This window comes from Gossypium hirsutum, chromosome A11 (genome assembly GCF_007990345.1).
Source record: "Gossypium hirsutum isolate 1008001.06 chromosome A11, Gossypium_hirsutum_v2.1, whole genome shotgun sequence".
Lineage (NCBI taxonomy): Eukaryota > Viridiplantae > Streptophyta > Magnoliopsida > Malvales > Malvaceae > Gossypium > Gossypium hirsutum.
In genome coordinates this window covers 10,827,290-10,854,896 of record NC_053434.1, presented here as the reverse complement: position 1 = coordinate 10,854,896, position 27,607 = coordinate 10,827,290, and the positions used below count along the sequence as shown (strand labels likewise).

At 33.3% G+C, this 27,607-nt stretch overlaps 1 long non-coding RNA gene across 1 annotated transcript; it reads left to right on the top strand.

Moving 5' to 3' along the window:
* The first annotated feature begins 20,904 nt into the window (after positions 1-20,904).
* LOC107923120 (uncharacterized) lies at positions 20,905-22,003 on the top strand. The gene is made up of 2 exons (XR_001691530.2): positions 20,905-21,345; positions 21,596-22,003. It is a non-coding gene; the product is annotated as an uncharacterized lncRNA (long non-coding RNA).
* Positions 22,004-27,607: the final 5,604 nt, after the last annotated feature.

Below are 27,607 nucleotides of genomic sequence, written 5' to 3'. Positions count from 1 at the left end.
TGATTAGGATGTTACAATAAACTAAGCTTTCGTGAAAAGAGAGAAGATGATCTCTACTCCAACAAAATATGATTAATTTCTAATGCTACTGTAGCTAATCAAATGAGAAATAATAATAATAATAATAAATGATAGATTTTGAATTAGGAATTCAACATGGGAGGGTGTGGATGCATCCTAAGTTTTAACCAATAAACCTGCATACAGCAATCATCAAAGTTTTTATGAATGATAAAATGCTAGCTGTAGTCTAAAATGTGTTGCACAGTGGACCACGCATGAGTGAATGTGCAAAGCTTAAAATTTAGTAGCCCAATCATGATTATATCTAATTATGAAATTTACCTCCCTATTTTATAAAAAGTTGAGAAATTATTTTAATTTATAGGGTGAATATGTTTAAGTTGAGTTGGATTTTTTGTCTCGTTCATGTTTGATTCGGTTTTCGATTATTTCATATTAATTTTGAGTTTTAAATTTTTAGATTTATTTTGACAAAATAAATATTGTCTTGTGACTTTTCAACATTATTTGATAAAGTTTAAAAAAATTCATAAATATTTGTAAAAAAAGTTAATTTTTCAAGTAAAAAAGAAGAAGCAATAACTCTTATATAATTTTATTTAAAATAAATGTATAAATATATTTTAGTTATTTTAAAATTTTAAATATAGAATATTTATTTTTACATTACAAAAATATAAATTAAATAAAAATAAAATTTAATCTAATTCGGTAATCATAATTTTTTAACTTATATTTCATAAACTATCCAAACACCTTAATTCAAATTGATTTTCAATTTGTACTTTACAAATATTGTTTAGTTCATCTAGCTATTGATAAACACATAAACTCGAACAATTGTTTATTTATTTATTTATTTATTAATTTAATACATGTAAATTGTGTTAATTTCTTACATAAATTATTGAATGTTTATTTGTGGTTAGGAATTGAATGATAATGTTAGAAGTGTAAATTTCACTTTGAGAATTTAATTGAATTCCTGAAATGGCTGTTTTAGTTAATTGAATAATATAAATGCAATTCATGGATTTAGTTAATCATAAATTGCTAAATTTAAATTTCTATATTTGTTTAAGGATATCATGAGACGTTTAAGCATGGCTGCTTTACAAACTTTGGAAGATTATCGTAAGCCAAAATAACTATTTCATATTTTGTCATTATGTCCAAACCAATCAACTTTTAATTAATCTAGACTACACCCGGTCTTTCAATAAATAAGCGGTAATCCGATCTCCTTGTATTTCACGGGATATAAAATCGAAAGTTGGCTTGCTTTTTTGAAACAAGTTTTTGAAATAACGTTTGTTTGATAATCGATTAAATCTTCAACAATTGAAAGTATTGTTCTCGTGTTAGGGTTTTGTGAAAAATAAAATAAAATAAAAAATATACAGATTTTTACGTGGAAACCCTTTCGAGAAAAACTACAGGTAGAAGAGAAGAAAATTCACTATGTCGAATTCGGATAATTACAAGAGGAATAGACTATATCTATTTATAGGCTTGTAAAGCCATATTCTAGTAAGACTGAAACACTTTATTTTAATCAATATCAAATAGATAGAATTTAATAAGGTTTAAAAAACCTTGTCTTAAAATAAAATAAAAGAAGTGTAATTCTATATGGATTATTCTTTTATTTTATTTTACCACTGTATTTTATTTAAATAAGGATTCGGGTCACTTAATTCTAATAGGTTTTATTTTCGATTTCCACAGAGAGCTGCGTATGATTTATTGGACAAAATGCACGTTAGCGAACAAAAAATGTTTATATATATAATAAAATAAATTGAATAATTTATATTTAAATTATCGAATATGAAAAACCAATAAATAACATAACAAAAACCAGAAATCAAAAAGAATAAACAAGTTTTACTAGATGCTGAGATTTGTTTTACACAGTTTCCTTAAGACAGATTCGACCGCTCCTACAGTACTTGGAGAAATGTTGGTCGAATGTCTCCTAAGATAGAATAACATGATGATCAAAGCAGTAGCACCTCTGTAGTGATCAACAAACAAACATTTCCTTTTTCTATCACTGAAATGTTGGAAAATATGGAGAGGAAAAAAGAAGAATTTTGGAGAGAAAATAGTCTCGGTGTGAGAGAGTGAGATTGAGCAAAAAAATTCTGAAGAAATCTTAACCTTTTATAAGCATTCAAAGTGGAGAAATTTTGGAAATATCCATGTATAAGGAGACAAAATATGCATTAAAAGGACAATCAAATCAAATTGATTAGAATAAAATCAAGATACATGTCTGGTTAAATAAGATTTTATATATATTTGCTAAGAAAAAATAAATTTTGTGTTGTGTGAAATATCTACAAATCCATTTTGCGGTTGACTGGTTCAGACATTTCATCTCGCTCACGTCGTGTGGGTGCACCCCAACCCTAACGAGTTTGGACCTATACCTCCTACGCGCGAGGCAAGGTTCCAAGCTTAGTCATTCAATTATCTTTTAAGTGGGTTCTCATATATATACACATTTCACACTTGGTCTTTAACCAATGTGAGATCTAAGCTTTTCTTTTCCTCAACAAACATTCACAAGTAACTTAATTTGAATATAAATTTCTTATTCATCACTCAACCATTTTGAGCATATGATATACCGTTGTAAATATCTCATGAAGTAGAATATGAAACCATAATTTTATGATTCAACTCTCCACCTTTATCAATTGAGAATATGCCTCAAAGTTTCCATAAATTACAATTTTTCCAACAGAATTCACGAAAGGAGGTGCTTTAATTGGTGGTACCTGCAAGCCTCAAGAGAGAGGTATTAGTAGATTTGGTTGGTGGTTCAAATCTCATATACACATTCTCCATAATTATCTTTGTGCACAATACTAATATCTTTCTCATGAACTATTGCAAGTTATATTTCCATTGTCGAAACCATTTTTTTTGAAAAACGGGATCGACTTTAAAAACGAAAGTTTGGAGTCGCCACCGATCCTTTTTTCGTTTAGGTGTGATCGGATCACCTAATAAATCATTTTATTAAAATATGGATTTTGGCCCAACGAAAATTAAGAGATGGGTTCGGGAGTCGGTTACGTACAAGGAAGGATTAGCACCTTCGTAACGCCTAAAATTGGTACCTAACTGATTAATTTATGTCCTAATGTTGAAAATTTAAAAAAACATTGAAATACGATCCCCTTAAAAGTGTGTGTACAACTCGAACTGGATTTCAAGATTCACTCGTTTCAAAGAAATAAAATACCACATCCAGCACGTTAGGACACGATATTTTAAGCCTCCAAAAACTGAGATCACTTTATGATTTCCAAAACGCCACGAAAAAGGGTACTCCATTATTTGGTCCAACGAAAAATTGAAACCCAGCACGTTAGGGCACGATTTCTCGAATTCCCAAACAAAGAACATTGCATTTATTTTAAAATTTAGAAAAACATAAATGAAATTTTAAAGGAATATTTGACTATTTTGGGCAAGCGGAAAATTGAAACCCAACACGTTAGGGCACGATTTTCCAAATTTCCAAAACGTCAAACATTGCCTTTGTTTTAGAAGTTTTTTACAATTGATAGTTATAAAAAACGAATTTAAAGACAACATGACATGCAAGACAACACAAGAACTAAGAATCAATGATATAGACAATTTAAAGACTATTAAATATATACAAAGAAATAACCCAAGCAGAAATTCAAAATAACTTATATGCATATAACTGACAATATATGAATAACTATTAAAATATATATTATGTAAGGGAAAAAATAATATAAAATATAGACAAGTTAATTTAACTAAACATGTATATATGAAAATGGGAAAAACATAAAAAAGTGCGAATGATATATACCAAGATGCTAAAATATTTTAAATTAATAATGTACAGCCCAAATTTTACCCGGGCTAAAAAGCCCAACATCTAAAAAGCCCAATTATTGAAATCCTAAAAGCCCAATTAGCTCACAACCTTAACTAATTTTCAGCCAAAAAAAAAAAGAAAAAACCTAGCCACCACCACTTGCTCTACTTGCTCCACTTACACCTGCAAAAGTCAAAAGAAGAAAAAAACAAAAAGGGGCAGAAAAGAAGCAAGAAAACAAGGAAATAGACAATAGCAAATCCATTGTATTTCGGTTATAAAGTCTGAAATCCCATATTTTTTGGGTACAAAAACACGAATATTGAAATAAAAAAACAAGAGAACGGATTGTAGTAAAAGAAAAAAAGAAAAAAGGGGGAGGTATGTAAAAGCAAAAAAAAAAAAGTTTTTTTGAATCAAAGAAAACAACATATTTCTCAAACACATAATCGAGATTGAACATCAAAAAAGAGAAAGAAACGAAAAACAAAATCAAAACCGAAAAGAGGTGATTTTCGTTTCCTTTTTTTCTTTTCAAATCTTTTTTCTTTCTCTTTTTCTTTACATATATATATCTTTAAATCATATAAAAAATATAAAAATATATATATATTTTGAATTTCCGGCCACCGTGCGTGGTGGCCGGCGGCGGAGCTCACGGTGGTGGCTGATCGGACCTTAGCCGGAGTAAAGAAAGCCTTGAGAGAGTTTGAGAGAAGGGGTTAGTTTTTTTTTTTATGAAATGGGGAAAAATGAGTTTTTTTTAAGGGAAATTTGACTTATATAGCCAATCAAAACGACGTCGTTTTGGGCTTAAGTCATTAATGCCAAAACGACGTCGTTTTGGTCCTTAACCCATGGCCGACCCGCGACCCGACCCTCTCCAACTTCAGGATCCGCGTGTTTTCATTGGAGGGGCTATTTGCGCATTTAGCCCCTCCGCTTTTTTATTACTTTACAATTAAGTCATTTTTTATTTTTAATTTGGCCTTAAAATTTGTCGCGATTTTCAATTTAATCCTAGCTGATGCTATGTGTTTTAGAAAGGGGGTTATTGCACTTTAGGCCCTCCGTTGTTTCATGCGTGTTTAAATAAGCCCCTTTTTTAATTTTTAATTTGCCCCAAAACTTCGTTTTTAATTTGAATTTAGTCCTTTTTTTAATTTAAGTTGATTTTTATATTATCTTTGCTATTTTAATTTTTAATATTAGTTCCAATAATATTATATATATACTTTTAAATACACTCTTTTATTTTCTATTATTATAAATATTAATATTTTCCTTACGTTATTACTATATCGTATCGTCCTTTTTTTATTATCATATCATTATGTACACATTATTTATATTATTTTTACTACTATTATTATGTCTATTATTAGTATTAGTATTATAATTACTATTATTACACTTATATACATATATATTTATATGTAAAGTTATCAATGTTATTTTTATCATCATCTTAATATTAAAATGTATTTATTTTTAACATATATATGTATATATTTATGAGGTATTATTAATAATTGTTTTGTAACATTATTATTATTTCTAATGTGTATGTATTATATATATTTGATATATTTTATATATATTATATATATATTTATTATATTTTTATGTATATATTTTTAATATCATATTATTCATATATTTTTTATATTATGTAAATATTTTCAATACTACATTATGTATATATTTTTGTCTATATGGTATACATACTTTTAATACTCAATACTATTATCATAAATATGTTCTTGATATATGTATGTATATATATGTTTTTTTTATTCATATATTATTACCATCATTTTCCACTTTTTATTATACTATTTTTATTTTTGTACATACTTCTAATATCATTATTATATATATATGTGTGTGTGTATTTCATGTAATATTTGTGTTTCAATATTATTATTTCTAGTATGTATATATTATGTATATATTTTTAATACTACGTATACATTTTTATTTCTATTATTACGTATATATTTTAATACATATATGTATATATTTATATACCGTTATCATTAGTTATTTCTTATTATTATTGTTTTCAATAAATATTGTATATATATTTTTAATCTAGTATTATATGTTGTACATATATATGTTCCCTGCTATTTTATATTTACATTATTATTACCATGTTTAATACCATGTGTTATTATCGTTTCATACTATTATTATTTATATTATTATTATCGTTTTCATTATCATTGTCATTTTATTTTGCCGTGTTTTATTTATTTTTGCGCGTTCGATCATTTCATTTTCCTCATGTATTTGTTTATATTTGCATATTACTAGCCTTGCTATTATTTCACCTTTTATAATTGCTCATATTATTATTTTAGACATTGTCGCACCTATTATTATGTTATTACATATTAGCACCATAATTTGCTCTCATGTTTTACCATAAATAACATTATGTTTTTCACTTGATGCCTTAAAACGATTCTTTCATAAAAGCGATATTCCGTATTTGGTAATTCGAGACAATCGTGCCCTAACTTATTGGGTTTTCGATTTTTCTCATTTAACCTAAATAACGGGATACTCTTTTAAAATGCAATACGAGTTTTGAAAAATACTTATTCTCGGAGATACGAGGTGTTGTGCCCTAACTTACCGAGTATGACATTTTGTTACCTCGAAATAGGATTTTTGCAAGTAAAGGCAATATTCGGTATTCAGAAATTCGGGGAAACGTGCCCTAACTTACTAGGTTTCGATTTTCCTCGTTCACCTTAACTAACCGAATATCCTTTTGAAATACACGAATTTTTATATAAAAGGCAAGCTCGTTCTCGAAAATTCAAAATGTCGTGTCCTAACTTACTGGATGTGACATTTTATATTTTGAGACGAGAAGATCTTTAACATTTGAGCATTTTCTTTACAAAGAGGGATCGTATTTTAAATTCTTTCAAGTTTTCAAATTTTAGACACTAAGACACTAATTAATCAACTAGGTACCAATTTTGGGCGTATCGAAGGTGCTAATCCTTCCTCGTGAGTAACCGACTCCCGAACTCGTTCTCTGATTTTTGTAGACCAAAAAATTATCGTTTTAGTAAATCTTAACTTTTATTAAAATGATTGGTGGCGACTCCATTTTCGTTTTAAAGTCGATCCCCGTTTTTTTCAAAAAAAATGGTTACGACAGCTTGGCGACTCCGCTGGGGAGCTCGAGAGTCGAGCCATAAATTGATTAAATTTTGTCCTTCATCCAAATTTGAAAATTCATTTTTCGTTTTACATTTATGATCCCTTCATTTGCGTTTCATATGCTTTTCTTATGGTTTTTCGTCATCTTATTTCTATCTTTTTATTGCTTCAAGTTCTTATGTGTATATCCTCACACATTGCATTGCATTGCATGACCGTTGTGGTCACATCTTTTAAGTGGAAGTGAGAAACTATGCCTTCGTGAGGTTTTTACCTCCGCATGGGCTAGTAAATTGCTTTTGGGATACATCCGTACCTGCGTCTTCGTGAGGTTTTCATCTCCGTATAGTCGTAGGGAAATGTATTCCCCTGAATCGAACTCGGTCCGTATGAGCCTATAATGGGTGAGGATCGAGGAATCTGCTGGTTCAGGTACCTTTCTTTAGAACCAAACCGCATGTGAAAAGCCCTAAGAGTCTACCCTAGGTAGAACCACACCGAACTCTAGTGGTTACCCTAGTAGGTGTTTATTTACTCTTTATTTGCTTTAAATTCTATTCTTTGTATATAATACTGACTTGTTGTGTTTTGATAATTTTCCCATGGCATCTCATCATAAAAGGGTGTTGATTTACGTTTGGTTACTAAATAGAAGAGTTTAGCATGGAAAAAAGATTTCTTGATAGAGTGGAGGATAATGCGGCCGTCCGAGTGTGGTCCGAGGGAACGAAACAAGAGAAATGAGATAGTTTGACCGAGGGATATGAGTCGGAGTTGTGGGATTTCACTCGCATCAGTGTGACTCAGAATGACCTGTAAGAGTTAAGGGATATATGGAATAGTTGGAATGGCGAAGTCAAACAACTCTTTTACTGTAACTACGGTGACCTACCCTATTTTCTCGATGTAAAGGTTGATAAGTACTTGTTCCGGGCCCTCGCACAGTTTTGGAACCCTGCTTACAGTTGCTTCACCTTCGGAGGAGTCGACTTAGTACCTACTGTGGAGGAATACATGGCGTTACTTAATTGCCCGAAGATTCAGGCCGATAGGGCCTATTCAAGACCTGTCAACATCCCTCCCTTTTTGAAGAAGTTGATGAATACAACGGGGATGAGCTAGTAATGGGTTGCAGCCCGCATCAAGCAAAAAGGGGATAGTAAGTGTATTCCTTGGAGGAATTTGAGGGACTTGATTCTTGCGCACCCGGATTCAAAAAAAAGGGTTGATGTTTTTGCCTTAAGCCTCTACGGTTTGATCTTCTTTCCTAAAGCACTCGGACACATAGATGAAGCCATCTCGGATTTATTCGATCGACTTGATAAAGGTACTACACCTGTCCCGGTAATCCTAGCGAAAACTTTAAGATCCTTGAATGCATGCCAGAGAGCGAGCGAGGGAAGATTTATTGGTTGTGTACAGCTTCTTTTGGCTTGGTTCCACAGTCATTTTTAGAAGGTGGAGAAAGTCTCCTACCGAGTATTCTCTAAGGATTATTCCCCATTAAGAGAATTAGTGGCCCCATCAATGAGGGACGACATCTCAGAAGAGAAGTGGATAGCTATTCTCTAAAATTTGCGGGCCGAAGACATTGAATAGAGAGTTCCGTGGTTGATTCCTGACGAGATCTTATATAGGTGCGGTGATTTTGACTGGGTCCCTCTGGCTGGAATATGGGGAGCCGTTGGATACGCTTCACTGATGGTGCTAAGGCAGTACCGATCAAGATAGTTTATACCGGTGACACAGGGGTTGGCACAATGTGAGTTCTCCTATAAAGATGACAATTATAAGAGGAGGGTTCGCGAAATATCAGATGCTTGGAACCAAACTCGGAGAATGAAAGGTTTCACCATAGGCCCGATGACGACCCCCGAGTATGAATGGTGGCGGGGTAGGAGAGCCAACGACAACATCCCTAGACCGAATCAAGGAAGCACTCAACCAATAGAAGAGCATTTACGAGTCATTCCATCCGAGTTAGAGATCATTAGGCAAGACTTCGAGAAAAGGAACTCTGAGATGGGAAAGAAGATAGAGCAGCTAGAGGAAGAGAAAATGAAGTTGGGATTAGACGTCGATATCCACAAGCTAGAGGTCGAGAAATTAAGGAAAGGAAAGAACAAGGCCAAGGAAGATCTGGATAGTCTTAAAACTGATTACAAGAAGCTGCGCATGTCGATAAGAACTGCCGGTTTAGGTAAAATGTCGGAGCAATGGTGCCAAGAGATCAAATAGGAAAAGACTAGATCTGACCATTGGGAGAAAAAGTTTCAAGATGCCCAAGAACGAGAGGACACTCTGAAAAAGAGTTTGATAGAAAGTTAAAAAGAAAAGGAGAAGTTACGAGCTCGGGTGGCTGAATTGGAGAGATCACTACATCAACATCGTGACCGTGATTCCGTAATGGAGCTGAAGGTTAGTCTGAGCAGGATTGAGGAGTTGAAAGGGAGAGTAGAGGAACTCGAGACTGCGCTGCGAGATAGTAAAATTTGAGTAGAACTTTTTGAGGCAAACAACGACCATTGTAGGGAACAACTTCACCGCTCTCAAGACTAGATTAGAGAAAGAGACTATGTCATGGGCGAAGCTGTGGCTCAGGTTCGAGAGGTAGCCGATCACTTGCAAACCTTGGCAGTTCAGGCTGATGTATTGAGCTTAAAGTACGAGTCAGAATCAGATTGAGGTCGAAACTTAGCTTGGCTTCTTAGGAAAATTAAGGCTTTAGGCATTAGGGCGAAGTCGTATATGTAATCGTTCATTCTATGTAAAGAAATTTTTCTTCTAGTAAAGTTCTTCTAATGAAATTGAATTAGAATCAACACTTTTTTTTTGCATTCATGCATTTGCATTACATCACATCATATGCATTTAAAGTTATAGAAAGATCCTAATTAGTTAAAGTTTACTTCCAGAAAGGTAGAAAAGAAAACCTGGAAATCACACATCCTTACGGCACTCGTACTAAAACTAAGAACATGGATCAAAGGTTCGAGCAATTACAAAAAGATATGCAAGATCAAATGCAAGAACAGTTGGCCAAAATGCAGAATGAAATGAGAGAGCAGATGCTAGAGGCTCAGAGAAACATGATGGCTGAAATGGCTCAGCTGCTGAGAGCCACTGATAAAGGAAAAGCTCCCATGGCGATTACTGAAGAGGAGAATGAAGGTCCTCCTCCGGGTTTTACTCTGCCTCATGTGCCCCTGCAAATCGAGGCACCTCCTAGAAGGCCATCTGTCACAGTGAGGCCTCAACATGGGCCGGTGGATGTTGGAATCCCCATAAATTTCCCATCTGGGTTTGGAAATAATTTGGGTGATAGCTCGATCAACCCTATTACTCCTGATCTGGATTTAATGGAGAAGCCACTGAATCCTCAAAACAATTGGAAGATCGTTGCAGGTGGTTAGAGGGGAAGTTTAGGGTTTTAGAAGGCGCTGGCAATCATCATAGGATTGATGCCAAAGACTTCAGTTTGGTTCCAAATTTGGTGCTTCCTCATAAATTTAAGATGCCAGAGTTTGAAAAGTACAACGGGACTACTTGCCCAGAAGCACACATAACAATATTTTGTAGAAGAATGACTGGTTATGTGAACAACGATCAACTATTGATCCATTGTTTTCACGACAGCCTAGTGGGAGCGGTTAATGGTGGATAACATTTGGAAGCGTGTAAACACACAACTACTCGGTGCAAGGGTTACACGCTTCCAAATGTACTCATTGATAACAGGTCAGCTTTGAACGTCCTTCCATTATCCATATTGAACAAATTACCCATTGACAGTTCACATATGAAAACATGTCACAATGTGGTAAGAGCCTTCGATGGAACCGAAAGGAAAGTGATGGGACGAATTGACATCCCTTTGGAAATTGGGCCAAATACATATGAAGTTGATTTTCTGGTGATGGATATCAAGCCCTCCTATAATTGTTTATTGGGGAGACCATGGATATAATCGGCAGGAATAGTACCCTCCTCATTGCACCAAAAGTTGAAGTTAGTGACAGATGGGCGGTTAATAACCATCAACGCGGAGGAGGATATTATAGCAGCAGTCACTAGTAAGGCCCCTTATGTCGAGGCGAATGAAGAGGCTATTGAGTGTTCTTTTTGCTTTTTAGAAATCATCAATGCAACCTTCATTTTGGAAGGAAGTGAGGTGCCGATACCCAAAATGTCTAGAGCCACAAGGATGGCCCTGCAAATGATGATGGGAAAAGAGGCATTACCAGGAAAAGGACTAGGAAGACAGTTACAAGGAGGGACTCAAATCCCAAAACTGATTGAGAAGAAAGATCGCTTTGGTTTAGGCTTTAAGCCAGACCATAAGCACAAAAGGCAGGAGATTGAGAGACGCCAAGTGAGAAGAAATGCACGTTTGAATGGAAGAGAAGTGGAGTGGGAATCGATGACATTCCCATCTATATCCAAATCCTTTAAATTAGGAGGACTGCTAATAAAGGAAAGTCATCAAGTTAATGCTGTGCACAATGAAGGATCGGAGCAAGGAAGCCTCGAGGGTATTCACCCTTACGAACCGGGGAGCTCTCTGAATAATTAGACTGCGGAGGACCTTCCTGTAGTCTTTAGGAATTTTTCAGAGTAATTCTCAAAACATGTCTGTTACTCTAGGGCCTAGGAATAGTAAGATTATATTTGTGAAATAGGCTTATGTTCATCTATAATTATTTAAATAAAACATAACTTTTATCAATTTTAAACAAGCATTGTTTTATTTTTCCCAACCAATATTCATTTAAATTTTGACAATTCTTATTCTTTTATTCATAGCACAAAAACAATCATTCTTAGATTCATTCATTCTTTGTATACTCTTTCATACCCCACAGGTCTCTAGATATCAATGATATGAGCACTGATACTGCCACTCCTGATTTCTCTTACGAGCAAGACATGTGTTTAGAAGAATCTCAGGATTTTAAAAATGTCCAAGATCGTGACGTACCCTTCGATCTGTTAAGAATGGTAAAGCATGAGGAGAAACAAATCACACCACATGAGAAAGAGGCAATAGAGAATATAGCCCTAGAGGAAGGGAAAAAGTTGAAAATTGGAACATTGATTACCGAGGATACAAGGCATAGTCTGGTTGAGTTGCTTCGAGAGTTCAAAGATATCTTTGCCTGGTCATATCAGGACATGCCCGGATTAAGTACTGACATTGTAGTACATCATCTTCCGATAAGGCAGGATTATAAGCCAGTCCAACAGAAGTTGCGGAGGATGCAGCCGGACATTGTTCTAAAAATAAAAGATGAGGTTAAGAAGCAGCTCGATGCAGGGTTCTTACAAGAAGTGAAATACTCCGAATGGGTAGCTAACATTGTACCAGTTCCTAAGAAAGATAGGAAGGTACGAATGTGTGTTGATTACAAAGATTTAAATAAAGCTAGCCCCAAAGATAATTCCCCTTACCACATATAGACACTTTGGTGGACAACACAGCAGGATATTCGTTGTTTTCCTTCATGGATGGTTTCTCAAGATACAATCAAATAAAGATGCATCCAGAGGACATGGATAAAACCACCTTCATAACCTTATGGGGCACCTTTTGCTACAAAGTGATGCCGTTTGGACTAAAGAACACAGGGGCAACATACCAACGGGCCATAGTAAACTTATTTCACGACATGATGCATAAGGATATTGAGGTATACGTTGATGATATGATTGCCAAGTCACATACAGAAAAATAGCACATTGAGGTCTTGAGAAGATTGTTCTTGAGGTTGAGAAAATTTCAGTTGAAGCTCAATCCAGCAAAGTGTACCTTTGGAGCCAGATCGGGAACGTTATTAGGCTTTGTCGTCAGTGAAAAGGGAATTGAAGTCGACTCAGACAAGGTCAGAGCCATACGAGAGTTACCTCCACCACGTACTCAGAAGGAAGTTCGAGGATTCCTAAGAAGGTCTAATTACATCGCTCGGTTCATCTCACAACTAACCGAAAAATGTGACCCTATCTTTCGCCCTCTCAGAAAGCACAATCAAGGTACTTGGGATGAGGAATGCCGGAATGCTTTTGAAAAGGTCAAGCAGTATTTGTTGAATGCTCCGGTATTATCTCCACCTTGCCTAGATAAGCCGTTAATACTGTACTTGTCAGTGTTCAGTAATTCTATGGGATGTGTGCTTGGCCAGCATAACGAGTCAGGGAAAAAGGAGAAGGCAATCTATTATCTCAGTAAGAAGTTCATTGACTGTGAGATGAGATATCCACAGATTGAAAAGTTATGTTGTGCTCTGATTTGGACAACTCGGAGATTAAGACAATACATGCTATACCATACCACTTGGCTCATCTCAAAGCTTGATCCATTGAAATACATGATGGAGTCAACGGCTCTGAATGGAAGGATGGCGAGATGGCAAATTTTGCTTTCAAAATTTGATATAATCCACATAAGTCTGAGGGCTATAAAAGGAAGTGCGGTAGTAGATTTCTTGGCCAGTAGGGCTCTAGAGGATTATGAGCCATTGAACTTTGATTTTTCTTGGAAGCTCAATTTTGATGGGGCTTCTAATGCAGTCAAAAATGAAATCGGGGCAGTCTTGGTATCCCCAAATGGCAATCACTACCCTTTCACGTGCAAGTTGGACTTTAATTGCACGAATAATATGGCTGAGTATGAAGCATGCATCATGGGACTACAAGTAGCTATAGAGCGATGTATAAAAACCCTAAAAGTATATGGAGATTCTGCGTTGGTAATTTATCAACTCAGAGATGAATGGGAAACAAGGGACCCTAAATTGATCAATTATCGAAAGGTAGTTTTGGGGCTGCTTGAGGAGTTTGATGACGTCACCTTCAATTATTTCCCACGAGACGAAAATCAGATGGCAGATGCTTTAGCAACCTTGGCTTCAATGATTAAGGCAAATAAAGAAGAAGAGATAAGACCAATTCAAATGAGTGTCTACGAGGCTTCAGCACATTGTTGCAACATTGAGAAGGAAAGAAGAGGATGATAACCCTTGGTATCAGGATATATTACGATATGTGAGGGATCGTAAATACCCTGAACAAGCCAATGAAAATGACAAATGAACGTTAAGAAGGCTAGCTTGCGACTATGTCTTGGACGGGGATATCTTGTACAAGAGAAGGAAAGACCAAGTACTTTTGAGATGTGTTGATGCCGTGGAAGCTAAGCTAATTTTAGAAGAAGTTCATGAAGGCGTATGCGGGACACATGCAAATGGGTTCACGATGGCTAGGCAAATCATGAGATTTGGATATGATTGGTCTACCATGGAAGGGGATTGTATCAACTACGACAAGAAATGTCATAAGTGTCAGATTTATGGAGACAAGATACATGTACCACCTTCACCTCTACATGTTATGACTTCTCCATGGCCCTTTTCCATATGGGGCATGGATGTCATTGGACCAATATCACCTAAGGCTTCAAATGGACATCGGTTTATCTTCGTGGTCATTGACTATTTCACAAAATGGGTAGAGGCCATTTCTTATGCGAATGTTACTAAGTCAACTGTGAGTCGATTCTTGAAGAAAGAGATCATTTGTCGGTATGGAATGCCTGAGAAGATCATATCCGACAATGCATTGAACCTAAACAACAAAACGATAGCGGAGGTTTGCGACCAGTTCAAGATCAAGCATCACAATTCTTCCCCTTATCGTCCAAAAATGAATAGGGCAGTGGAGGCCGCCAACATGAATATTAAGAAAATAGTGGGGAAGATGACTGAGACCTATAGAGATTGGCATGAGAAGTTGCCATTTGCACTCCTAGCCTACCGAACATCTGTCAGAACCTCTATTGGGGCAATTCCATTCTCGTTAGTTTATGGGATGGAAGCAGTATTACCTATTGAAGTAGAAATATCTTCTCTTCAAATTTTAACAGAAGTAAAGTTAGATGAAGCTGAGTGGGTTCAATCTCGGTATGATCAGTTGAACTTGATTGAGGAAAAGAGGCTAAAAGCCATTCGACATGGTCAGATGTATCAAAAGCGAATGATGCGAGCTTATGACAAGAAAGTTCGACCAAGAGAATTCCATGAGGGAGACCTTGTACTGAAAAAGATCCTTCCTATTCAAAAGGATTTTAGAGGAAAATGGATGCCGAATTGGGAAGGGCCGTATGTCGTGAAGAAAGCTTTCTCCGGTGATGCATTAATCTTAGCGAAAATGGATAGGAAAAGTTTTCCCAATCTAGTGAACTTGGACTCAGTTAAAAAATACTTTGTCTAAAGAAGAAGAGAATCTAAGGTGAAAACCCGCAAAGGGTGCCTTGAGATTTAAAAAAAAAATCAAAAACGGAGAGGCCAAGGTGAAAACCCGCAAAGGGCACCTTGTGACCAAAGGGGTTTTGAGTCGAAAACCCGAAAGGCCAGCTCAAATTTTGAAGAGTACACAGTGATCTTGTTACAAAGAGCGAAGAATGCTACAAACTGGGACATCAACGGAGTACTTGGGATCTTTTAAACACATTTTGAACTCAAGAAAGACTTCATGGAGCTGGTGTATAAGCACTCAAGCGGCGATATCTAGAGGATCTAACTTCTATCTTGTTTGCTATCTTTAGATTCTATTTCTTCTAGAAGATAGGCTAGTAGATTAATTCCCTTTTGTATCTTTTTGATAAATTATTCAAATCTAATTATTCTTAAAAATTTATTCGTCTTTCACTATGTTGCATTGAAATAATGATAGATGAACTAAATATATTTACAAACGAAGTTTTGCGCATTACTCTGGAAATTCTAGATAATACAAGAAACTAAAACAGGACAATTGTTCGAGAAATTCACGCAAGTAAAAGATGAAGGAACTCGCGGAATTCTTTTCTTCCATTCCTAAAGGAAAATAGACAAAGCCAATAATTCAGTTCTTACAGACATCCTTAGTAGATCGTAGCATTGGAGGACGGCTTACAGGCTGAGCATAAATGAAACTTTGAGAAAAGAAAGGCAAATGAAGGAATGAATGATGAAGTTTAGGATAGGGGTCATATTCATGACATTCTGCATCATAACATGTTTAATTAGGAACATTTGACTCACTTCGAGCATAGCATCCTCAATTATCAAGCATAATCACTTTTACAGGCTATCGGAGACGGTGCACTTTAAAACCCAAAACAGTAGGGTAATAGGCTGTAGCATAGCAGATCTGACCTTCATCGGGGCAGATCCAAGATGACAGATCTTATCTCTCTGTATTCAGCGTGGAGCAGATCGAAGATATAGCTGATTTGGCTTTCACGTATTTACGATGAAGCAAATCCAAGGTGATTTGTCGTCTCTGTAGTGTCAGAGAACAAATCGAAGTCTGGCATCTCTACTTTAATAGAGAGCAGATACATAGTAGATCTCACCTTCAGATGTTTATGCTGAAGTAGATCCAAGATGGTTTGGTATCCTTGTGCTTACAAGGAACAAATCGAAGACATAGCTGATTTGGCTTTCACGTGCTTACGTTAAAGCAAATCTAAGATGATTTCGCATCTCTGTATTGTCAGAGAACAAATCGAAGTCTGGCATCTCCACTTCGATGGATGGTAGACACATAGCAGATCCAACCTTCAGATGTTTATACTGAAGCAGATCCAAGATGGTTTAGCATCATTGTGCTTACAAGGAGCAAATCAAAGACGTAGCTGATTAGGCTTTCACGTGCTTAAGTTAAAGCAAATCTAAGATGATTTTGCATCTCTGTTTTTTCAGGGAACAAATCGAAGAAGCAGATTTGGCGTCTCTGTGTTGGACGGAGAGCAGATCAAAGATATCAACATGACAGTCATGAGTTTGCAAGGAGTAGATTGAAGAAGCAAATTTGGCGTCTCTGTATTAGACGGGGAGCAGATCGAAGATAACAGATTTGGTGTCTCTGTATTAGACGGGGAGCAGATCAAAGATAGTAGATATCGCCTTCCTGAGTTGCAGTGAAGCAGATTGAAGCCGTCAATTGGCCATTTAAAGAAGATCAAGGATCAAGAACTCAAGACTTGGCGAGCCCGGGCAAAATTGGTCCTTTTATAGTCTTTGCTTTGTTCTCGTTGCACGACAACAAGCAAAGAGGGGCAGCTGTACAGCCCAAATTTTTCCCGGGCTAAAAATCCCAACATCTAAAAAGCCCAATTATTAAAACCCTAAAAGCCCAATTAGCCCACAACCTTAACTAATTTTCAGCCAAAAAAAAGAAAAAACCTAGCCACCACCACTTGCTCTACTTGCTCCACTTACACCTGCAAAAGTCAAAAGAAGAAAAAAACAAGAAGGGGCAGAAAAGAAGCAAGAAAACAAGGAAATAGACAATAGCAAATCCATTGTATTTCGGTTATAAAGCCTGAAATCCCGAATTTTTTGGGTATAAAAACACGAATATTGAAATAAAAAAACAAGAGAACGGATTGTAGTAAAAAAAAGAAAAAAAGGGGAAGGTATGTAAAAGCAAATTTTTTTTTTGAATCAATGAAAACAACATATTTCTCAAACACATAATCGAGATTGAACATCAAAAAAGAGAAAGAAACGAAAAACAAAATCAAAACCGAAAAGAGGTGATTTGCGTTTCCTTTTTTTCTTTTCAAATCTTTTTTCTTTCTCTTTTTCTTTATATATACATATATCTTAAAAGCATATAAAAAATATAAAAAAATACATTTTTTTTGAATTTCTGACCACCGTGCGTGGTGGCCGACGGCGGTGCTGGCGGCGGAGCTCACGTTGGTGGCTGACCGGACCTTAGTCGGAGTTTGGCCGGAGTAAAGAAGGCATTGAGAGAGTTTGAGAGAGGGGGTTAGTTTTTTTTTTATGAAATGGGGAAAATAAGTTTTTTTTTTTAGGGAAATTTGACTTATATAGCCAATCAAAACGACGTCGTTTTAGGCTTAAGTCACTAATGCCAAAACGACGTCGTTTTGGTCCTTAACCCATGGCCGACCCGTGACCCGACCCGCTCCAACTTCAAGATCCGCATGTTTTCATTGGAGGGGCTATTTGCGCATTTAGCCCCTCCGCTTTTTTATTACTTTGCAATTAAGTCATTTTTATTTTTAATTTGGCCCTAAAATTTGTCGCGATTTTTAATTTAATCCTAGCTGATGCTATGTGTTTTAGAAAGGGGGTTATTGCACTTTAGGCCCTCCGTTGTTTCATGCGTGTTTAAATAAGCCCCTTTTTTATTTTTAATTTGCCCCAAAACTTCGTTTTTAATTTGAATTTAGTCATTTTTTAAATTTAAGTTGATTTTTATATTATCTTTGCTATTTTAATTTTTAATATTAGTTCCAATAATATTATATATATACTTTTAAATACACTCTTTTATTTTCTATTATTATAAATATTAATATTTTCCTTACGTTATTATTATATCGTATCGTCCTTTTTTTAATTATCATATCATTATGTACACATTATTTATATTATTTTTACTACTATTATTATGTCTATTATTAGTATTAGTATTATAATTACTATTATTACACTTATATACATATATATTTATATGTAAAGTTATCAATGGTTATTTTTATCATCATCTTAATATTAAAATGTATTTATTTTTAACATATATATGTATATATTTATGAGGTATTATTAATAATTGTTTTGTAACATTATTATTATTATTTCTAATGTGTATGTATTATATATATTTTATACATTATATATATATATATATTATATATATTTATTATATTTTTATGTATATATTTTTAATATCATATTATTCATATATTTTTTATATTATGTAAATATTTTCAATACTACATTATGTATATATTTTTGTCTATATTGTATACATACTTTTAATACTCAATACTATTATCATAAATATGTTCTTGATATATGTATGTATATATATGTGTTTTTTTTATTCATATATTATTATCATCATTTTCCACTTTTTATTATACTATTTTTATTTTTATACATACTTCTAATATCATTATATATATATGGGTGTGTGTATATTTCATGTAATATTTGTGTTTCAATATTATTATTTCTAGTATGTATATATTATGTATATATTTTTAATACTACGTATACATTTTTATTTCTATTATTACGTATATATTTTAATACATATATGTATATATTTATATACCGTTATCATTAGTTATTTCTTATTATTATTGTTTTCAATAAATATTGTATATATATTTTTAATCTAGTACTTATATGTTGTACATATATATGTTCCCTACTATTTTATATTTACATTATTATTACCATGTTTAATACCATGTGTTATTATCGTTTCATACTATTATTATTTATATTATTATTATCGTTTTCATTATCATTGTCATTTTTATTTTGCCGTGTTTTATTTATTTTTACGCGTTCGATCATTTCATTTTCCTCATGTATTTGTTTATATTTGCATATTACTAGCCTTGCTATTATTTCACCTTTTATAATTGCTCATATTATTATTTTTGACATTGTCGCACCTATTATTATGTTATTACATATTAGCACCATAATTTGCTCTCATGTTTTACCATAAATAACATTATGTTTTTCACTTGATGCCTTAAAACGATTCTTTCATAAAAGTGATATTTCGTATTTGGTAATTCGAGACAACCGTGCCCTAACTTATTGGGTTTTCGATTTTTCTCATTTAACCTAAATAACGAGATACTCTTTTAAAACGCAATACGAGTTTTGAAAAATACTTATTCTCGGAGATACGAGGTGTTGTGCCCTAACTTACCGGGTATGGCATTTTGTTACCTCGAAATAGGATTTTTGCAAGTAAAGGCAATATTCGGTGTTCAGAAATTCGGGGAAACGTGCCCTAACTTACTGGGTTTCGATTTTCCTTGTTCACCTTAACTAACCGAATATCCTTTTGAAATACACGAATTTTTATATAAAATGCAAGCTCGCTCTCGAAAATTCAAAATGTCGTGTCCTAATTTACTGGATGTGACATTTTATATTTTGAGACGAAAAGGTCTTTAACATTTGAGCATTTTCTTTACAAAGGGGAATCGTATTTTAAATTCTTTCAAGTTTTCAAATTTTAGACACTAAGACACTAATTAATCAACTAGGTACCAATTTTGGGCGTATCGAGGGTGCTAATCCTTCCTTGTGAGTAACCGACTCCCGAACTCATTCTCTGATTTTCGTAGACCAAAAAATTATCGTTTTAGTAAATCTTAACTTTTATTAAAATGATTTAATTTAAGGTGATCCGATCACACCTCATCAAAAGGATTGGTGGCGACTCCATTTTCGTTTTAAAGTCGATCCCCGTTTTTTTCAAAAAAAATGGTTACGACAAATAACATATACAATGATCTTTTAAAGATAATCGAATTATACATAAATAAATTTAAAAATATATATATAAAAAAATTTAAAAGAGAATATTTACCTAATAGATTTGAAAAGAAAATATATATATTAAATAGATTTAAAAGTAACTATAAAAATAAAATAGAATTAACAATGTATATGAAATAAAACTAATTTCATCATAATTATATATGTACAATAATAATATATAAAAGTATTTTAATTAAATATTATACAAGAATTTAGAATAATACTACATAAAATAGAATTTTAAAATTATACTTTACAATTGAAACAAACAAATAAAATAAATAAATAAATAATAATAATAATCATAATAAAGTAATCCAAAACGTATGTTTAAATAAATTTTTTAAAAGTTAAATTCTAAATAAATTAAAGAAATAATGAATTATACATATAATAATAATAAAATAATTAAAATAAAAATGAAATAAAAGGGACAATTAATAAACAAAATAAGCGGTTGAAACCAAAATTAGGATCCAAATGTAGCGTACGTAAATTCACGAGGACTGAAAAAGTAAATAAACCATGCCCCAGAACACTTCACCCATGCGCGAGCCAAATTAAAACAGTATGCAAACTTCAGTGAAAATTTTAAAAGACAATAAAAGATGAATTGGGCCAATTTAGAAATGGACTCGAAGGAGGGGGATTAAAAGTGCAAATCCCCCATTTAAAAAACAAATGCACGTGGACCAAGTCATCTACTGACTTTTTCCCTTCCCAATGCTACTGCTTAAAACTTATTACTAAAATTTAAAAAACTATTTTGAAAACCATTTGATTTTTGTTTAAAAAAAACCCTCATGCTCTCCAATCTCTCACTCTCCCCTTGCTTCCTCGCCGAAATACTAGCACCACTACCCTCCAATCGCACCCAGCGAAGGCCCTCCGACAGTGACTCCGGTAAGCTTTTCCTCATTTCTCTTATTATTTACGTACAATAGATAAAAAAATCAAAGAAAAGGAAAATAAAATCGAAAGAAAAATGAGGCTTTTAATCACCTTCAACAAATATGGTTGCAATATCTCTCTGTGTGTGTTGATATTGTTTCTATCTTCTATTTTTCCAAAAAAAAACCCCTAAACACTTAAAAACGAAGGCTTTTATAACCAAAATACAAGCGGTTTTTGGCTATTTTTGCTCAACTTGCAGGTCGTGAAGATGTGGATGCGAACGTGGAGCAGGGCGTGCGTGCGTGACGGGAGTGATCGTGGCTGAAGATTATGGTGCGAATGAAGCTTTTAGGGATTTAAGATTTCAGTTTTCTAATTGTTTAGGTTAGAGCATGAGTATTGGGCTTACGTAAACGGGCCAAAATTATTTGGGTTATTTTATGCAATTGGGCTGGTTAAAAAAATTAGGATTGCTGTTTTTTGTTTTATTTTTTGTATATGTATGGGCCCGGGCTAAAAATTGGGTCTACATCCATCAATCGAGGTGTCTCCCTTCGTGAATCGTACACAACTCTCTACGAGGGTTGGGGACAAAATCTTGATAAGAGGACAATACATTCGATTGTTGGAAGTTCGATCAATTACCTAGTGAACAACATTTCAAATAGTAGCAAAGCCTTTGTCCATTAAAATAGAAAATTTTTCATTTAAACCCTTTATAATTTATAAAATATTAATTTAATATGGTAAAATTGCACTTTGTCCCCCTCTTCCTCGAGTGATAAAAATTTGATTAAATCTTTTAAAAATTATAAAGATATAAATTATTAAAATGATGAAATTATAATTTTTATTATAATAAAAGTATATAATTTAATTTCACCCCCAAAAAAATTTCTAACTTCTCTCAAAATACTCAACCCCTCTAACAAAAATCAAATTACCCCTCTAACAAAAATCAAATTACAAGTTAGAAAAGAGAAATTATTTTAACCGAATTTAAATTCTAATTATTAAAATGTTAATAAAATACCTTAATGATTGTTCCTTTATGTCGTTGAAAAGAAATATTTTATTATTACAAGACAAATAGAGAATAGCATCTAATACAAAAGTAATCAATAAAAAAATATTGCACAAAGTAATAAGTAATTAATAATTGATTGTTGTCATTACAACAATTATATGACATATGTCGTAGTCCCACCAGTACCACCCATCACCTTTCTACTTCTTGATACAACCAGTACCACCCATCACCTTTCTACTTCTTGATACAAGAATGGGTGGATGAAGAAGATGAATGGTTCATTTTCTTTAGGATAAAGTTGAGAGTCACTGGATAAGATGATGGGAGAAATAAACAGAAAAAAAAAATGAGAGAAAAACGAGATTTGAAGTTGGTTGGAAGCGCAATTGTAGAGTCATATGAAAAAAAATTTCAAAAAAAAATTTCCAAAAAAAAAACTTTTAAAAATTATAAATAGTAAATTAAGTCATTGGCCCCCATAAAAATATTCGAAAAAACACTCACTAATATCTAAAATTTTTTAATTTTTTAAAAACATTTCTCTAAATTTTTTCATGTGGCTGCAACCGCTTAATTTTAGAAATAATAATGAAAAAGTGCTATGCTAGACATATAAATTGCTTTATTTGTTGGCATATTTTACCAAAATATTTTAATGATTTGCTTACATCTTTTTTAGGATCTTGTGTAGTTAATCTTGTGTTTATCATTGGAGAAGAGATTGAATTAAACAAGATTATTTTTAAGGATCTTTATGTGGTATACTTACTTTATATATTGAGATATGCAATCCATGAAAATATGAGTTGACTTTATGATCTTTTGTATCATTATCTTAAGAATAATTGATTTGATGATATTTGGACAGATTAAGACAGATTAAAAGTTATTTTGTGAAAATGGATATTCATGCTCTAAATATGAAATATTGTTAATCTTGATAGAGGTTTTATTGTTAAGCCAAGTGTTTTTTAAGTGGTTGTTGATATGCCAATGGAAATTGCCACTCCCACTAGCACATTGACAAACAATATAACTTGTCTTGTTTGGAGTTTGAAATCTTTTCAACTAAATTAGTTGGGCAATGCCATAAATGATTTTGTGGGCGTGTGTTAACCCATATTTGAAGATTCATCTTATGAAGCAATAAATCTTTGAAGATTCAATCAGATTGAATCAAACAATCGAATCCCGTAAAATATGGAGGTTGAATCAGGACTAATTTGAAAACTTATCTTGAAGGTCTTTGATTTATTCTGAACTCTATAAGGATATTTGTAAAGCCTTTTTATGATGTTATTTTAGTGAGATCTTTGATTTATCTTAGCAAGCCACAAACTCTTATATATTAAAGGCTTGTGTAAGTTAGAATTAAAGAGAGGGAGGCAAGTAGCACTTATCAATTCATAGAGGAATCTTGTTTTGTGAGTGTACTTGAGACTGTAAAACCTTTTGTTGCTAGTTTTACAAACTAAAATCTCAATGGGAGCATTTAGTGGTGAGAGGTTTAGTCTTTAAGATACAATAGTGAGGATTTTTTACTAGGATGTGTTAGAATAGGTTCATTGGTTGTATTCATTTCAACTATAGTGGATTCATCTCATTGAGTTAGGCTCCATAGAAATAAGAAAATTGAATTGCGTAATCAATTTATTGTCCTCTATTTTTCGTTCTGTTTTTTCCAGTGTCAACCAAAGTGCCTACTTTCATTGTCACTTTTGCTAATATTCTATTTCTTGCAATTATCGACTAGTTTAGGTTAATAATTTTTATGTGTTTAGGACTTAGATTTATTTAGGTACTATTTTAATAGTTTTGTAATAGTCTTACATTTAATCATATCATACATTAGTTTATCGGGTTGATGTTATGCATTAATTTATATGAATTTTCAGACATTTTAATTTTTAGAAATTTGATCTCAAAATAAAAAAATTTTAACCCCACCTTGACGGGAATAAGAGGAGATGTAGGTAGCTTGGTCTCATTTTTAGGCCTCAAACCCTTATATGCTTTCTCGTCTCCTATCCTATGGTGCCATGTGCCAAGTTGCCATTAGGAGGTGAAGGGCAAGTGGCCTAGTGTCATAGGCTTAGATAGAGTGACCTATTGTGCTTTGGGTCATCTAAGATGAAATGTGATAATTGAAATCTAATGAGACAGGAAATGAGGAAGTTCACTTGTCAAAGCAAATTGTAAATTAAGAAGCTCTTACTTGGAATCTTATTAAAAGAAATTATTTGTACCACTAAAAAAATTTAGTTATTCGTATGACAATAGCAAGATGTAACAAAACCTTAATTAATATTTTGAAGTAATTCCATTTATCAACTTACGCAACTATGATTTTATATTTTTTTCGTTACAATGTTACTATTTTAATATTTTATCAAATTGCACCAACATGCATCATATTTTTTATTTTAGCTTGAGGAAAAACAACTGCTGTTTCTACCCAATTTCAAAGAAAAAAAAAAAAAATCAAAATCCTTCGAATTCGCAAGCATTATTACTCTGAATTCTAACATTATTTTTTTATAAAATTGATCAAATAAAAATTAGTGTAAGCAATATTATGCTAAATTATATTATAATAAAATCAATTCAATATAATAAAAGAGAATAATAATACTAAATTTATTATTAAAAATATAACAAGCAAAAAATAATTAATAGTGATATATTGTGGTAATTAATTTTACATTTATGGCTTGTATGGTAAAAAAAAATCTTCTAAAAAAAAAATATATATATATATATAAATTAATAGTTAGGTGATCATTTTGTTTCATAGTTGAATAATAATAAAAATTTCACTGATAATCGAGTGACCATGTTGTAGCTTTTCATAGTTAAATGATAAAATAAATTACTAATAATTTGGTAACTAGTAACTTAGTTTACCTTATTATTTAACTTTCAATCTAAGGCTACCTGATCACCTCCCGACGTACCAACGTTGGAAGTGAGAATACTGCTACAAAAGATAAAGATTTAGGCAGTGTTCGCAAGTATACGAGTCAGGTTGTAATATAGATTTGTATAACGAAGTATTGGAAATACTTCGAGGATCGTACCCAAAAGAAGCTTGATTAAACTAAAGCTAATTCCTACACTAATAGATTTAGTTAGTACTTTAATTAAATTATATTACGAATATTCATAAAGTGATAATAAAAGATGTTCTATAAGAATAATAAAATAATGAAAGACTGGATTATAAACTTATCAATTTTACGACATAAGGCTAACTCATTTCAGTGTTCATAATTAACTCCTACTTTGAGTTCTATCCAATCAGCTAGTCATTAACCTAATAAGGCCTCTTGGCCTTTCACTAATCTAATGAGTCAGCAAGAATTACTTACCTCTCGATGTCACAGGTCAGACCAAGTTAGGGTAAGGTCTTCACAACAAGTATTACTGATTTTGGGTTCATTCTTACCTACATGACTTTCTAGGGTTGTCAATTCTAGGGTTTTAGGTTCTTCCTTTCCTAACCAACTAATCCGCTAAGAGACCCTACATAGGTGTTAATTAATCCCACATCCACTCATCAATCTCCCTACGGGATTAGTTCCTTATGGATCTAACACACGCAATAGAATTGATTTGAAAGATAAACATTCGTAAAACATCAAAAATAAAGATGAGAAAAATCTTAATATAAATATTGCAGTGTGAACAGTAATCCGTGAAGAGTTGATAGATCTACAATCCAAATCTCGTGAAGAACGAAATAAAAACGGAACTAAAAATTACAAGTAAAGAAATCTAAACTACATATGAAAAATAAAAATTAAACAAAGTAAAAACCCCCTAAACTATTATGAGCAACTGTATTTATAGGCCTAAGGTTAGCAACGAGTCCTTAACCTAAAACGGTTTACTAATCTTCGTTAAAATTTATTGTGCAGACGAAAAACAACCTTGGTCCATTAAATGATCATGTCAAGTCGATGTCGTGACACCCTATAGCCTGTGTCACAACACTAATGGAAGTTTTCTAATTAGGGCGTCTCTTTAGGGCTATGTTGTGACACCCTCTGGTCTGTGTCGTGATATTGATGGCAGACTGCTTCTTGGGTACTCTGTTTGCTGTGATGCGACTTCTAAGCTCCTTGTTGCAACATTGCTACAGTCCACTGTCTTTGTGCCTTTGAATGATATCTTGCACACTTTCCAAACATACAAGCTAATATAAATTGTCTAATTTGCTCATTTTATTATTTAAAAGACTAAAATTTAAAACTAAATAAAAAAAATAACAAAATTGCTTTCCTATAAGCTCATTAAGTACAAAAGGTAGTTTAATCTGTTACAACAAATTATGATAGATCACTACCCCAACTGAGCTATCCTCACGAACCATTTTTGTAGAGATCACATATAAAATATAATTAATTATATACCATGCGTTCTCCTTGTCCACAAAACAAATGCTTTACTTGCAAGGCAAGATATGCAGCGAAACCAATTAAATGGAAGTACCGCTCCAAATACTAAGCTCACGATTCAGTGCTACTCTCTATTATCGAATCATCTTGGTATCTTCCACAACAGTAGGATATCATCAATTGCTCATTTCTAACTTCTTACTTTAACAGTGCTAGAGATCAATCTAGTGGCATTGCTTCCAGTTGAGCAGCTCTGATCTGGCTGTTCATCCACCACAACTTGGTTTCCCATTATCAATTCAAAGCTTCACAAGGCAATTGAATACAAAAGCAGGATGATCTGAAGTATAAACAATGTTTGCAGCCAGAGCCGGTGAGTGTACGATGGTCACAACTTTTGGAAGCTTTGGCATCAGAAATGGGCACACGTCCATATTTAGCCGCAAAACTATCATCATCCTCAGTCTAGTGGAGTTTGTATAGAATCAGAGTTGACATCCTCCCAACCCAAACATCAAACATCTGTCTCGTGAATGACCATTGTAGCAGAGCCAATAGCACCCTTATAGCCTTCCTCTTCACTCTCTCACCACCAATTCCTTAAATGGAGATTTCATTTTAGACTCCACTAACTACTGCCTCTTTCTTCCCTATTCGAGACGTCTGCTCCATATTCTAACTTATTCCCAATTCTCTTCTTCACAAGCAGAGCCATAGTTTGTGAAGAATGACCCGCCATTTGCCATGCCCATCATTCCCCTGAACATAAAAGGCTTAAAGCCCTTTCTTCTTTTTGCACATTTTCACTCTTTTTTCTATTAGATTGCGATCAAACAATTCTTGT